The sequence below is a fragment of the Trachypithecus francoisi genome, unplaced genomic scaffold (assembly GCF_009764315.1).
Source record: "Trachypithecus francoisi isolate TF-2019V2 unplaced genomic scaffold, Tfra_2.0 Lachesis_group15, whole genome shotgun sequence".
Lineage (NCBI taxonomy): Eukaryota > Metazoa > Chordata > Mammalia > Primates > Cercopithecidae > Trachypithecus > Trachypithecus francoisi.
Genome location: NW_022681460.1, coordinates 90293835 through 90306886, shown reverse-complemented (window position 1 = coordinate 90306886; position 13052 = coordinate 90293835). Strand labels below are relative to the sequence as shown.

Below are 13052 nucleotides of genomic sequence, written 5' to 3'. Positions count from 1 at the left end.
TACTCATATGAAATATTGAGAAACTATTACAATAATATTTAAAAGCTGTTTTCAGTTCCTATTATCCCTTCAAATGAAAACATCTGCTAACCCCCTTTCTAACCACTCCTGAAATTGGTAGCTGTGGCCGCTTCCAGGGACAGTCCACTTGAGGGCGCTGTGGCAACAGCTAGGGCCGGGAGGCAGGAAGCCGACCGGGGGCGGGGATCGAAGGCCGCAGACGTCGACGCCGGCGTGGGCGCGAGCGCGGTGCACGCTGGGAGCTGTCACTAGGCCCTTCGGCTCCCGGTCTCCGTGTAGCTGCCGTGGTTGCCAGGAGAGCGGCGCCGGCTAGGAGCTGCCAAGCCAGCAGCAGGTAAAAGAGTCCCCGCCCCCAGTGCGGTCGCTAGGCTGGTCGCCGGCTCTGAGCATCCTTCTTGGCTGGGCTAGGTCCTGAGCCGCGGGGACGCCTTGCGGGTCTGACTGCTGTGGCGTCGGGGGTGTTGCTGCTCCGGCCCCGCCAGAAGCCGCGAAACTGGTCGGCCGCCCTCTGGTTTCTGGGGAGTCGAGAGCTGCGCGGGGACTAGAGGGCTAGAGCTGGGGCCAAGGCCTGGGCCGGGCAGAGGCGCGAGGGCGGCCCCAGGTGAGGCAGGCTGGAGGCGGGGCCGGGGGCAGGTCCCGAGCCTCCCCTGCTGGCGCGGAGCTGTGTGCAAGGCTGGGGCAGAGGTCGCACCTGTGCGATGGAGGCGCGCGGAGTACCCTCTTTGTTGGAGGAATCCAGGCGTGCCTTTTCCTTGGCTGGTGGGTTCTTGTAGCATCGAGGAGACACGTAGGCCCGCGATGGTTCGTGTTCTCCAGGAGGCTTAGAAAGGAGTACCGAAGTTTATTAAGAGGAAGTCAGAAGAGTCAAACGGGAGTTGTTAACAATTATCACCTTTGATTCCCAAGCCTTTTGAAGTTGCAACATAACAATAGTCACTTGTTCGGGCCTCCTCCATTCTTGTACCCTGAGGGGGCGGGAAATGGCACACAACTATTTTTCTTAAGCTAAGTACATTGTGTTTGAACATTTTTACACTGTCTTAGAGTTCTATGGTGTTTGAGAAATGTAAAGATTGGGAAAATGACTTCGACTCCAGCTAAAGCAGTCAAAAAAATGATAATTACCAAAAATGTAGGAAACTTTGTCTAACAAAGAGACCCTGAACTGTAGAAAGACAAAAATCTGTTTTGATGTAGTTGGCCATTGTCTATGCAGACATAAGTTCTTACATTTTAATTTTGTTTCTGGGTATTAATATGGTCTACAGTGAATAACATATGTCAACATTGTGTACTAAGCAACTCACCACCTGATAGATAACAGTGATTTAGGTGGGCCGACTGAAGTTATGAGTAAATTAAAACCACGAGTAGTCTGAATGCTTTCTTTTAGTGATTACGTTCGGCCACAACTGATAACTAAATCATTCTCTGTAATTGTTAAGCAGTAGCAAATCTCCACGTGGGCTTGATTATTAGGGACCTAGTGCTGAAAGAAAGAACTAAAAACACCTGATTTAATACAGAAACCAGAAAATGGGACACCGTAACCCAAATCTTTAAGGTACGTGCTGTCAGTTAAATGTTTGATTGTGTACATTCAAAGAAGTCCTATTTTGTAGTTAAAGTAACGGAGTGAGCTCTGGCCTGGGAATGAAGAGATTAGATTCAAGTCCTTTAATCTGCTACTAGCCAGGTGTGATCTCTGGGCTTCGGTTTTGTCATCGTTTAAGGAAATTTGAGAAGACCAGGGTTTTCCAAACTGGTATTTCCCCCAGAACAGTGTTCTAAAGCCATTTAATAGGCTTACTTCCCCCAAAGCAGTGTTCGATGGCAATTAACTTGGGAGCACCCTAGGTTAAGCTAGGTTAAACTTTTTTGCTTATGAAGGCAGGACTCTTCAAAACCTTTACTGTTATGCTGATACATGTAAATCTCCAGGTTATCCTAGCATTCCCACACTTATCTGATCTATTTTCTCATGGCCAATTGGTTAACAACTCTTAGAATATAATTACATAGAATATAAATTTAAAAACTGCTGTAGTTGAGCTGAGTCCTCTTCAACTGTAAAGGTCCATGCATTAGGCTTATTTTTTGGCTGTCATTTTAAGCTTTTTGGAGCATGAAGATCTAGTGGCAACTCACTTGTATAAAAAAAGAATTATATTTATCTTAGTAAAATATTAAGGATACAATTAAGTTCCCATGAGTCTTAATGCTTTAATTATTGGCAGAAGAGTTATCGTATTCTGCTTTTGTTACTTGTTTTTTTAACCATAATTCATGTTTTGAATTTTATTTTATGGTGGAGTGGAGTTATTGATTTTATTCAAAATGGCATTTTAAAGTTTCAAAAAGTGAAGACTTGTTGATAATGGCATCACTTTTGCTATGATGATTTCTCCTTATAGTCATGAATTCCTAAAATGAAATTGTGGTAGAAGCCACCCAAAATGTGCTTACTGTGTAATAACTACATAATTTTAAGAGCTTATATCATGGAAAAGAGCTAAAGGCTAAAACACAAATTCTGAGACAGTTATTTCTAAATTGCTTTACAAATAGGATGTGTGCTGAACACAATCTTAAACTGTTTTGCTGAAGTCTGTTAAGTGTCGCTAGTACCCAACCAGTGTGGATATTTTGTTCATTCTTTGTTACTTTCTTAGCGGGAATGCTGTTAATGCACAGTTTTGCTTGGGGATAAGAGAGGTGGAAATAGAACATGTAATTTTAACAGATAAGTGTTATTTCAGGTAAATTATCTCTCTGGAATAAAACTATTAAGTAGAAATGTAAAGCTAATATTTTTTGTGTAATAGCTAATGGTTTTTGTTGAGAATTATGTGAAATTATGATCCCTTTGTCTTTAATTGGCGGTTTCCCTTTTTCCTTTATCGTATTTACTTCCTCCTCTCCAAGCTATCCAAGCCTGAAATCTCAATGACCTTTGATTGCATTGATCAATGATACAGTATCAGATTTATTAAGGAAAAATTTATATACACAGACGTACATTCATTTAAGTGTACATTTCAATAAGTTTTAGTAGATATATATGCACCCATGTCACTACCACCACAATCAAGATTTGGAAGATGCCACCACTCAGGCACATATTGTTATACTTTTACTCTCTGAGAATGTTCTCCTGTTTCTGAGTGTCTAAATTATACCTATCTTTTAAGACCTAGCTCAAATGCCTACCCTGTGAATCTTTTTTTTTGGTTACTTCATTTTGAATTAATTTCCTCCTCTTCTGACTTTCCTGTTCACATTTTTTTTTTTTTAACATTCTTCTCCGTTCTTTGTGGTGGCTAACCCAGTGGCGAACGTATAGCCGGCACTTATTTGTTGACCAAATGGATTAATGTAATATTTCCTAAACTTCAGTTGTTGTGATATCATCTTAAGAATTTTGGCCATATCTTCCTGTTTGGCATACTTCCTGTTTACGTACTAATATTTATATCAATGTGATTATTAAAGTAATATTTTAAAGGAAGCTTGAAATAACTATGAGTAAAAAGCAAGTGGCACTTATCATAAACAGAAGGTGGACGTATACATAAAAATAATGAAAATCAAAGTGTTCTTAATTTCTAGCTAGAAACTATTGCCTGCAGGAGGCTCTAAGCCTCAACTTGCCCTTTGTTTAAAAGTGAGATTGGCAAGAATTTCGGTTAACATCTTGGCACCAAACTGAGACTTTCTTCTTGATGCAGTCAGAGGAACTGAAAGAGAATGAAGAGGAAATAACCTCCTTTTTTTTTTTTTTTTATGAAATGGAGTCTCGCCCTGTCACCCAGGCTGAAGTGCAGTGGAGTGATCTCAGCTCACTGCAACCTCTGCCTCCCGGATTCAAGCTATTCTCCTGCCTCAGCCTCCTGATTAGCTGGGATTACAGGCACCCACCATCACACCGGACTAATTTTTGTATTTTTACTAGGGACAGGGTTTCACCATATTGGTCAGGCTGGTGTGAAACTCCTGACCTCAGGTGATACGCTCGCCTCTGCCTCTCAAAATGCTGTGATTATAGGCGTGAGCCACCATGCCTGGCCCCTTCTCGTTTAATTCAGTGTCACTTAGCTCTGCCCTCAGATCTAATAAAATCATCTCACATCTCTCCAGTTGGTGGCCCAAATTTTTGTAGATACTAAGTTAATCAGTGCTTGAAAATTCCGTAGAATTTTACCTGTGCAGTAATTGAGAAACAAAGCCTTAATTGTAAATTAAAAAGTGTACTACAGTTACCTTAAAAAATATAGTAAAAAAAAGAGTTACTTTAAAAAATAGTAGAAAGATAATATTCTTGAATCAGATATATGTCTTTATTTTTTCAAAAATGTTCTGAATGTTACTGATGTTACATCTTATTAGGATACGTTAGCCTTAAGATAAACATTTGAATCTAAAATCTAAATCTGAAAACAAGTGGGAACCTGTTATGTGACAAAGTGATGACTGTTGATTCAGGAGTGATGAAATGTTAATATAATGTTTATCTCGCAAAGCTCCTGCATGAGTAGATGAGGTAATAAAGTTAAAATAATCTCCTATCTCCTTTAGTTTTTTCTCTCGTCACTTAAGTTTTATATAGCTATATTTTTGTATTTTAATCCTGCCGAAGACATTTCTAGACTTTTTCCTTCTGAGATGACACCTTCTACTCCTGTGGAAGGAGTTTCATATGAACAGATTGGAAAATAAATTCCTTGCTCTTATTTTGTAAAATACATCTTGTATTTAAAGTTACTGTATTTACTTATAGGCATATATCCATATTATGAGCCTAAAGTTTGCTGTTATGTTGTGTTCATAAACAAAGAGCTTGGATAAATAGACCTTTTCATTTGGTGTTAACTGTTTCCAAAAAAAAAAAAAAAAAATTTAACCTGAGTGGTGATAAGTTCATCAGTACACACTATCATTTACTACTCACCAAGAGGTCAGATTCCTGGGTTTTGGTTTTGTTTTTGAGATGGGGCTCTGTAGTCCAGGCTGGAGTGAGATTCCTGTTAATCTAAGGTTCTGGGGTACAGCCTCAAAAATTGGAAGGAAAGAGCCATCTTGGATGCATAGCCTTTGTTTCACAAACAAGTGGTTTCTTTCCTTCTCTACAGTAAAAAAAAAAAAAGGGAGCAGTATAGAAGCAGTCATCATTTGGAAGTGACAGCTGACTGTAATCAGAAAATCATAAAAACACTGCAATCTTAGTCCTTTGAGTTATACAGGTAAATAGCCCTACATTTTTCAGTTGCTTTTGATTGTGCTATTATATTATGAAAAGTTACTATAAATTATCAGCTACCTGAAAACTTTTAGAATATGTTATTGTTATCAGATATTCTAGATAGCTAGAATTTTCTTATATACCCCAAATGCTATTGCAGAGCACTTATTATGCTTTTTGCTTACGTTCAGCATGATGCAGCTGGCACAGTGGCTTTTCCATACAAGCTTAACAGTTTAAAATTTTCCTGGAGAGGTTTTTCTCCTGCTGGCTTGTGAAAAAATAGAACATAGTACAGTACTTGCTTTAAAGTTAGTCTCTGACATTTTGGAAGAAATATGTGTTTGAATGACTTTCTTATTATATACAGCATTACCACCAATTAGCAGTTCATTTTTTTTTTTTTTTTGAGACAGAGTCTCACTCTTTTGCCCAGGCTGGAGTGCAGTGGTGTGATCTCAGCTCACCGCAACCTCCACCTCCTGGGTTCAAGCGATTCTCCTGTGTCAGCCTCCCAAGTAGCTGGGACTACGGGTGCAGACCACCATGCCCGGCTAATTTTTATTGTATTTTTAAAATAGAGACAGGGTTTTGACATGTTGGCCAGGCTGATCTCTATCTCCTGACCTCAGGTGATCCGCCTGCCTTGGCCTCCCAAAGTGCTGGGATTACAGGTGTGAGCCACCGCACCTGGCCAGCAGTTCACTTTTGAGCCTGAATGAGGGGTTCCAGAAACAAAATACGGCTTCTGACATTTTTTGGAAGGCTGTCCTCAAGGCACTGTTCCCCAAACCTACCTGATTCCATAACTTGAGGCTGCCAATTATTTTTATGTAATCTAATAACTTTCATTATGTTTTAAGTTATAGAGATTGTGATTGAGAAAAGGAAAATATTATTTGGGAATAAACTGTTACATGCCAAATTATCTCAAAATGTAGTGATTTAAAACAGTATCTCACACAATTTTTGTCAGAGGGGATAGGGAAGTTATTTGGCTTGAGTTCTGACTTGAGTTTTTAATGAGGTTGCAATCTGATTGCAGTTGGAGAACCCACTTCCAAAGTGGCTCACTCAGGACTGGCCAGGCAAATTGTTTCTGGCTTTTAGAGGAAAGAGGCAGTTTCTCCCCATGTGGGCCTCTTCACAGGGCTGCTTGAGTGTCCCTATGACATAGAGGCCAACTTGCCCCAGAATGAGTGATTCTAGAGACATCAAAGTGGGAGCTGCAGTGTCTATTATAGCCTTTTATTTCTGCAGTGTTCTATTGATTATTCTCACAGGCCAGCAGTAATTCCGTGTGATAAGGAATTGCACAACAGCATGAATATCAGGAAGTGAGGATCATTGAAACCCGTGTTAGAAACCAGTATGTGAATATGTATCTAAATCATAAACAGTACCTATTTACTCATTATGCAGTATATGTACAGCTTATGATTTTGGAAAGAATAGTCAAAGATGAACTTAAAATGCCACTTGAAAATTAATGTACCAAACAAATCAAGCACTTTGACAAAATTCTTAGTCTCCATGGTCCTTTGGGAGGGGGGTATGATTCTGAGTTGAGATGTAGCACTTAAGATACAGATTTTATTTATTTATTTTTTGTTATTTAGTATGAGATGAAAGGAGGAAACCCCACATTTTACAGAGTTGCTATTTCATGTTCTTCAGGGACATTATTCGTTCACCCTTTATTACCATAAACGGGGCATAATTCACATGATTTTAAAAGTATAAGGAAGTATACAGATAGTCCCCAAATCATGGTAGGTTGACTTTAGGATTTTTCAACTTTACACTGGTGCAAAAATGATACACATCCAGTAAAAACTGGACTTCTAGTATCCATACAACCATTTTGATTTCTCCTTCCATTATAGTATTTAATAAATTACATGAGCTATTCAACACTTTATTATAAAATTATGCTTTATATTGGGTGATTTTTGCCCAACTGTAGGCTAATATAGATGCTCTGAGCACATTTAAGGTAGGCTAGGCTAAGCAATGATGTAAATAATAGTGAATCAACGTGAATATACTTAACACTACTGAACTGTACGCTCAGTGGTTAAGATAGTAAATTTTGGCCAGGCTCAATGGCTCATTTTTATAATCCCAACACTTTGGAAGTTCAAGGCCAGAGGATTGCTTGAGCCCAGCAATGTTAAATGTTAAATACATTTTGACTTGTGGTATTTTCAACTTAGGGTAAGTTTATGTGGTTATAAGCCATAAGTCAAGGAACATCTATACAATGAAAAGACTCCCTCTCCTGGGCCCTCATCCATCCAGTTATCATCTGTCTCCTAGGCAGTAATGTTTAGTTTCATTGTCTGTTCCTTCAGATATATATTGTACAATGCAAATTCATATATATTTTCCATCTTTTAATATAAATGGTAGCATATTATAAACACTATTCTGTACCTTGCTTCTTTTAATCTGTCTTAGCACTTTAAAAATCACTGTATAGAATTAATTCATTATTTTTACCAACTGAGAATATTCTATTGTCATTCTTTTTTTTTTATTATTATACTTTAAGTTCTAGGGTACATGTGCACAACGTGCAGGTTTGTTACATATGTATACATGTGCCATGTTGGTATGCTGCACCCATTAACTTGTCATTTACATTAGGTATATCTCCTAATGCTATCTCTCCCCACTCCCCGTTCCCCACAATAGGCCCCGGTGTGTGATGTTCCCCTTCCTGTGTCCAAGTGATCTCATTGTTCAATTCCTACCTATGAGTGAGAACATGCGGTGTTTGGTTTTCTGTTCTTGCAATAGTTTGCTGAGAATGATGGTTTCCAGCTGCATCCATGTCCCTGCAAAGGACACGAACTCATCCTTTTTTGTGGCTGTGTAGTATTCCGTGGTGTATGTGTGCCACACTGTCTTAATCCAGTCTGTCAGTGGTGGACATTTGGGTTGATTCCAAGTCTTTGCAGTTGTGAATAGTGCTGCAGTAAACATACGTGTGCATGTGTCTTTATAGTATTATTTTGAGATATGTTCCGTCAATACCGAATTTATTAAGAGTTTTTAGCATGAAGGGCTGTTGAATTTTATCAAAGGCCTTTTCTGCATCTATTGAGATAATCATGTGGTTTTTGTCTTTGATTCTGTTTATATGCTGGATTGTGTTTATTGATTTGCATATGTTGAACCAGCCTTGCATCCCAGGGATGAAGCCCACTTGATCATGGTGGATAAGCTTTTTGATGTACTGCTGAATTCGGTTTGCCAGTAGTTTATTGAGGATTTTTGCATCAATGTACATCAGGGATATTGGTCTAAAATTCTTTTTTTTGTTGTGTCTCTGCCAGGCTTTGGTATCAGGATGATGTTGGCCTCATAAAATGAGTTAGGGAGGATTCCCTCTTTTTCTATTGATTGGAATAGTTTCAGAAGGAATAGTACCAGCTCCCCCTTGTACCTCTGGTAGAATTCGTCTGTGAATCCTTCTGGTCCTGGACTTTTTTTGGTTCGTAGGCTATTCATTATTGCCTCAATTTCAGAGCCTGCTATTGGTCTATTCAGGGATTCAGTTTCTTCCTGGTTTAGTCTTGGGAGAGTGTAAGTGTCCAGGAAATTATTCATTTCTTCCAGGTTTTCTAGTTTATTTGCATAGAGGTGTTTATAGTATTCTCTGATGGTAGTTTGTATTTCTGTGGGGTTGGTGGTGATATCCCCTTTATCAGTTTTTATTGCGTCTGTTTGATTCTTCTCTTTTCTTCTTTGTTAGTCTTGTTAGTGGTCTATCAATTTTGTTGATCTTTTCAAAAAACCAGCTCCTGGATTCATTGATTTTTTTTGGAGGGTTTTTTGTGTCTCTGTCTCCTTCAGTTCTGCTCGGATCTTAGTTATTTCTTGCCTTCTGCTAGCTTTTGAATGTGTTTGCTCTTGCTTCTCTAGTTCTTTGAATTGTGACGTTAGAGTGTCAATTTTAGATCTTCCTGCTTTCTCTTGTGGACATTTAGTGCTCTAAATTTCCCTCTACACACTGCTTTAAATGTGTCTCAGAGATTCTGGTGTGTTGTATCTTTGTTCTCATTGGTTTCAAAGAACATCTTTATTTCTGCCTTAATTTCATTATGTACCCAGTAGTCATTCAGGAGCAAGTTGATCAGTTTCCATGTAGTTAAGCAGTTTCGATTGAGTTTCTTAGTCCTGAGTTCTAGTTTGATTGCACTGTGGTCTGAGAGACAGTTTGTTATAATTTCTGTTCTGTTTGCTAAGGAGTGCTTTATTTCCAACTATGTGGTCAATTTTGGAATAAGTGCGATGTGGTGCTGAGAAGAATGTATATTCTGTTGATTTGGGGTGGAAAGTTCTGTAGATGTCTATTAGGTCCGCTTGGTGCAGAGTTGAGTTCAATTCCTGGATGTCCTTGTTAACTTTCTGTCTCTTTGATCTGTCTGATGTTGACAGTGGGGTGTTAAGGTCTCCCATTATTATTGTATGGGAGTCTATGTCTCTTTGTAAGTCTCTAAGGACTTGCTTTATGAATCTGGGTGCTCCTGTTTTGGGTACATATATATTTAGGATAGTTAGCTCTTCCTGATGAATTGATCCCTTTACCATTATGTAATGGCCTTCTTTGTCTCTTGATCTTTGATGGTTTAAAATCTGTTTTATCAGAGACTAGGATTGCAACCCCTGCTTTTTTTGTTCTTCGTGTGCTTGGTAGATCTTCCTCCATCCCTTTATTTTGAGCCTATGTATGTCTCTGCATGTGAGATGGGTCTCCTGAATACAGCAAACTGATGGGTCTTGACTCTTTATCCAATTTGCCAGTCTGTGTCTTTTAATTGGACCATTTAGTCCATTTACATAAGGTTAATATTGTTATGTGTGAACTTGATCCTGTCATTATGATATTAACTGGTTATTTTGCTCATTAATTGATGCAGTTTCTTCCTAGCATCGATAGTCTTTACAGTTTGGCATGCTTTTGCAGTGGCTGCTACTGGTTGTTTCATGTTTAGTGCTTCCTTCAGGATCTCTTGTAGGGCAGGCCTGGTGGTGACACAATCTATAAGCATTTGCTTGTCTGTAAAGGATTTTATTTCTCCTTCACTGATGAAACTTAGTTTGGCTGAATATGAAATTCTGGGTTGAAAATTCTTTCCTTTTAGAATGTTGAATATTGGCCCCCGCTTTCTTCTGGCTTGGAGAGTTTCTGCCGAGAGATCTGCTGCTAGTCTGACGGGCTTCCCTTTGTGGGTAATCCGACCTTTCTCTCTGGCTGCCCTTAACATTTTTTCCTTCATTTCAGCTTTGGTTAATCTGACAATTATGTGTCTTGGAGTTGTTCTTCTCGAGGAGTATCTTTGTGGCCGTCTCTGTATTTCCTGAATTTGAATGTTGGCCTGCCTTGGCAGATTGGGGAAGTTCTCCTGGATGATATCCTGAAGAGTGTTTTCCAACTTGGTTCCATTTTCCCCATCACTTTCAGGCACACCAATCAGACGTAGATTTGGTCTTTTCACATAATCCCATATTTCTTGGAGGCTTCGTTCATTTCTTTTTACTCTTTTTTCTCTACACTTCTCTTCTCACTTCTTTTCATTCATTTGATCTTCAATCACTGATACTCTTTCTTCCAGTTGATCGAGTTGGTTACTGAAGCTTGTGCATTTGTCATGTAGTTCTCGTGTCATGGTTTTCATCTCTTTCAGTTCTTTTAAGGTTTTCTTTGCATTGATTATTCTAGTTATCCATTCATCCATTCTTTTTTCAAGGTTTTTAGTTTCTTTCCTCTGGTTACGTAGTTCCTGCTTTAGCTCTGAGAAGTTTGATCGACTGAAGTCTTCTTCTCGCAACTCGTCAAAGTCATTCGCAGTCCAGCTTTAGTTCCGTTGCTGGCGATGAGCTGCATTCCTTTGGAGGGGGAGATGCACTCTGATTTTTTGAATTTCCAGCTTTTCTGCCCTGCTTTTTCCCCATCTTTGTGGTTTTATCTGCCTTTATCTTTGATGATGGTGACGTATTGATGGGATTCTGGCGTGGGTGTCCTTTCTGTTTGGTAGTTTTCCTTGTAACAGTCAGGACCCTCAGCTGCAGGTCTGTTGGAGTTTGCTTGAAGTCCACTCCAGACCCTGTTTGCCTGGGTATTAACCACGGAGGCTGCAGAAGATAGAATACAGCGAGTGTTGCTGTCTGATTCTTGCTCTGGAAGCTTCATCTCAGGGGTGTACCCCACCGTGTGAGGTGTGAGGTATCGGTCTGCACCTCAGTTGAAAATTTAGAAATCACCCGTCTTCTGTGTCACTCATGCTGGGAACTGGAGGCTGGAGCTGTTCCTATTCGGCCATCTTGGGCGCCCCCCTCGTTATTCAATTTTTATAATGTTTATTGACTATTTACTGTGGGTCAGGCATTTTTCTAGGAGCTGGGGATTTGAGAGCTAAAATGACAGATGAGGTCTCTCTGTTATAGGGATTACCACCCCTGGAGTCACAGTTCAATTACAATAAAGCAAGTTGAGTTCTATGATAAAGGAAGTATAGCGTGTAGTGGTAGTTCACAGGAAGGAGGTGTGTATGTGAGTGTTAGGGGGATGGAGTAATGGTCCCTGAAGACTTCCCAAAAGGGGTAAAATCTGAGACCTGAAGGATAAGTAGGTTCTTGTCAGGTCAAGTTAGGATTTAGTGTTTCAGACAGAAGGAATAAAAGAGTGGCTCTCAAAAAATGCATTTAAAAATTATTACAAAGCTATAGTAATCAAAATAGTGTGGTACTGGCAAAAGACAGACATATAGATCAATTAAATTGAATGGACAGCCCCAAAATAAACACTAATTTATATGGTCCAACAATATTTGACAAGGGTGCCAAGACGACTCAGTCAGGAAAGGACAGCCTCTTCACCAGATAGTGTTGGGAAAACTGATAACCCCATGTCAAAAACTGAAGTTGTATATCTTATACCATACACAAAGATTAACACAACATGGATTAAAGATCTAAAGATAAGACCTAAAACTTTAAAGCTCCTAGAAGAAAACATAGGAGAAAAGTTTTATGACATTGAATTTGGCAATTTCTTGGATATGACAGCAAAAGCACAGACAATAAAAGCAAAAATAAAAAATAGGATTGTATTAATCTTAAAACATTTTGTGCATCAGAGAATACAAGAGAGTGAAAAAGCAAACTGTGGAAAGGGAGAAAATATTCGTAAGTCATGTGTTTGATAAGAGGCTAATACCCAGTATATAAAGAGCTACTCTTACAGTTCAATAACAACAACAAAATAACTGAATTTTAAAATGGGCCAAGGACTTAAATAGACATTTTTCCAAAGATGATATATAAATGGCCAGCAAATATATGAAAAGATGTTGAGACTGGGTGTGGTGGCTCATGCCTGTAATCCCAGCACTTTGAGAGGCCCAGGCGGGTGGATCATGAGGTCAAGAGATTGAGACCATCCTGGCCAACATGGTGAAACCCCGTCTCTACTAAAATACAAAAAATTAGCCGGGCATGGTGGTGCACGCCTGTAGTCCCAGCTACTCAGGAGGCTGAGGCAAGGGAATTGCTTGGACCTGGGAGTTGAAGCTTGCAGTTGAACCAAGCCTGGTGACAGAGCAAGACTCCATCGCAAAAGGAAAAAAAAAAACGTTGAAGATCACTAATCATTAGATAAATGTAAATCAAAACCGCAAGGAGATGCCTAACCTTACACCCATTAAGATGGCTACTATTTAAAAAAAAAAAAAAAAAAGTTTTGACAAGGATGTAGGGAAATTAGAAACTTGTTGGGCACTGT

At 39.3% G+C, this 13052-nt stretch overlaps 1 protein-coding gene across 6 annotated transcripts in view; it reads left to right on the top strand.

Moving 5' to 3' along the window:
• The first annotated feature begins 216 nt into the window (after positions 1-216).
• DOP1A (DOP1 leucine zipper like protein A) overlaps positions 217-13052 on the top strand; it is a 103409-nt gene continuing 90573 nt past the window's right edge. For 3 of the 6 annotated variants that reach the window (XM_033235553.1, XM_033235552.1, XM_033235548.1), the window contains exon 1: positions 217-355. The gene's annotated coding sequence lies outside the window, so the exon portion shown is untranslated. Of the gene's footprint in view, positions 356-5150; positions 5262-13052 lie in introns of all 6 variants that reach the window. The other 3 variants (XM_033235550.1, XM_033235549.1, XM_033235554.1) reach the window with 3 other exon arrangements.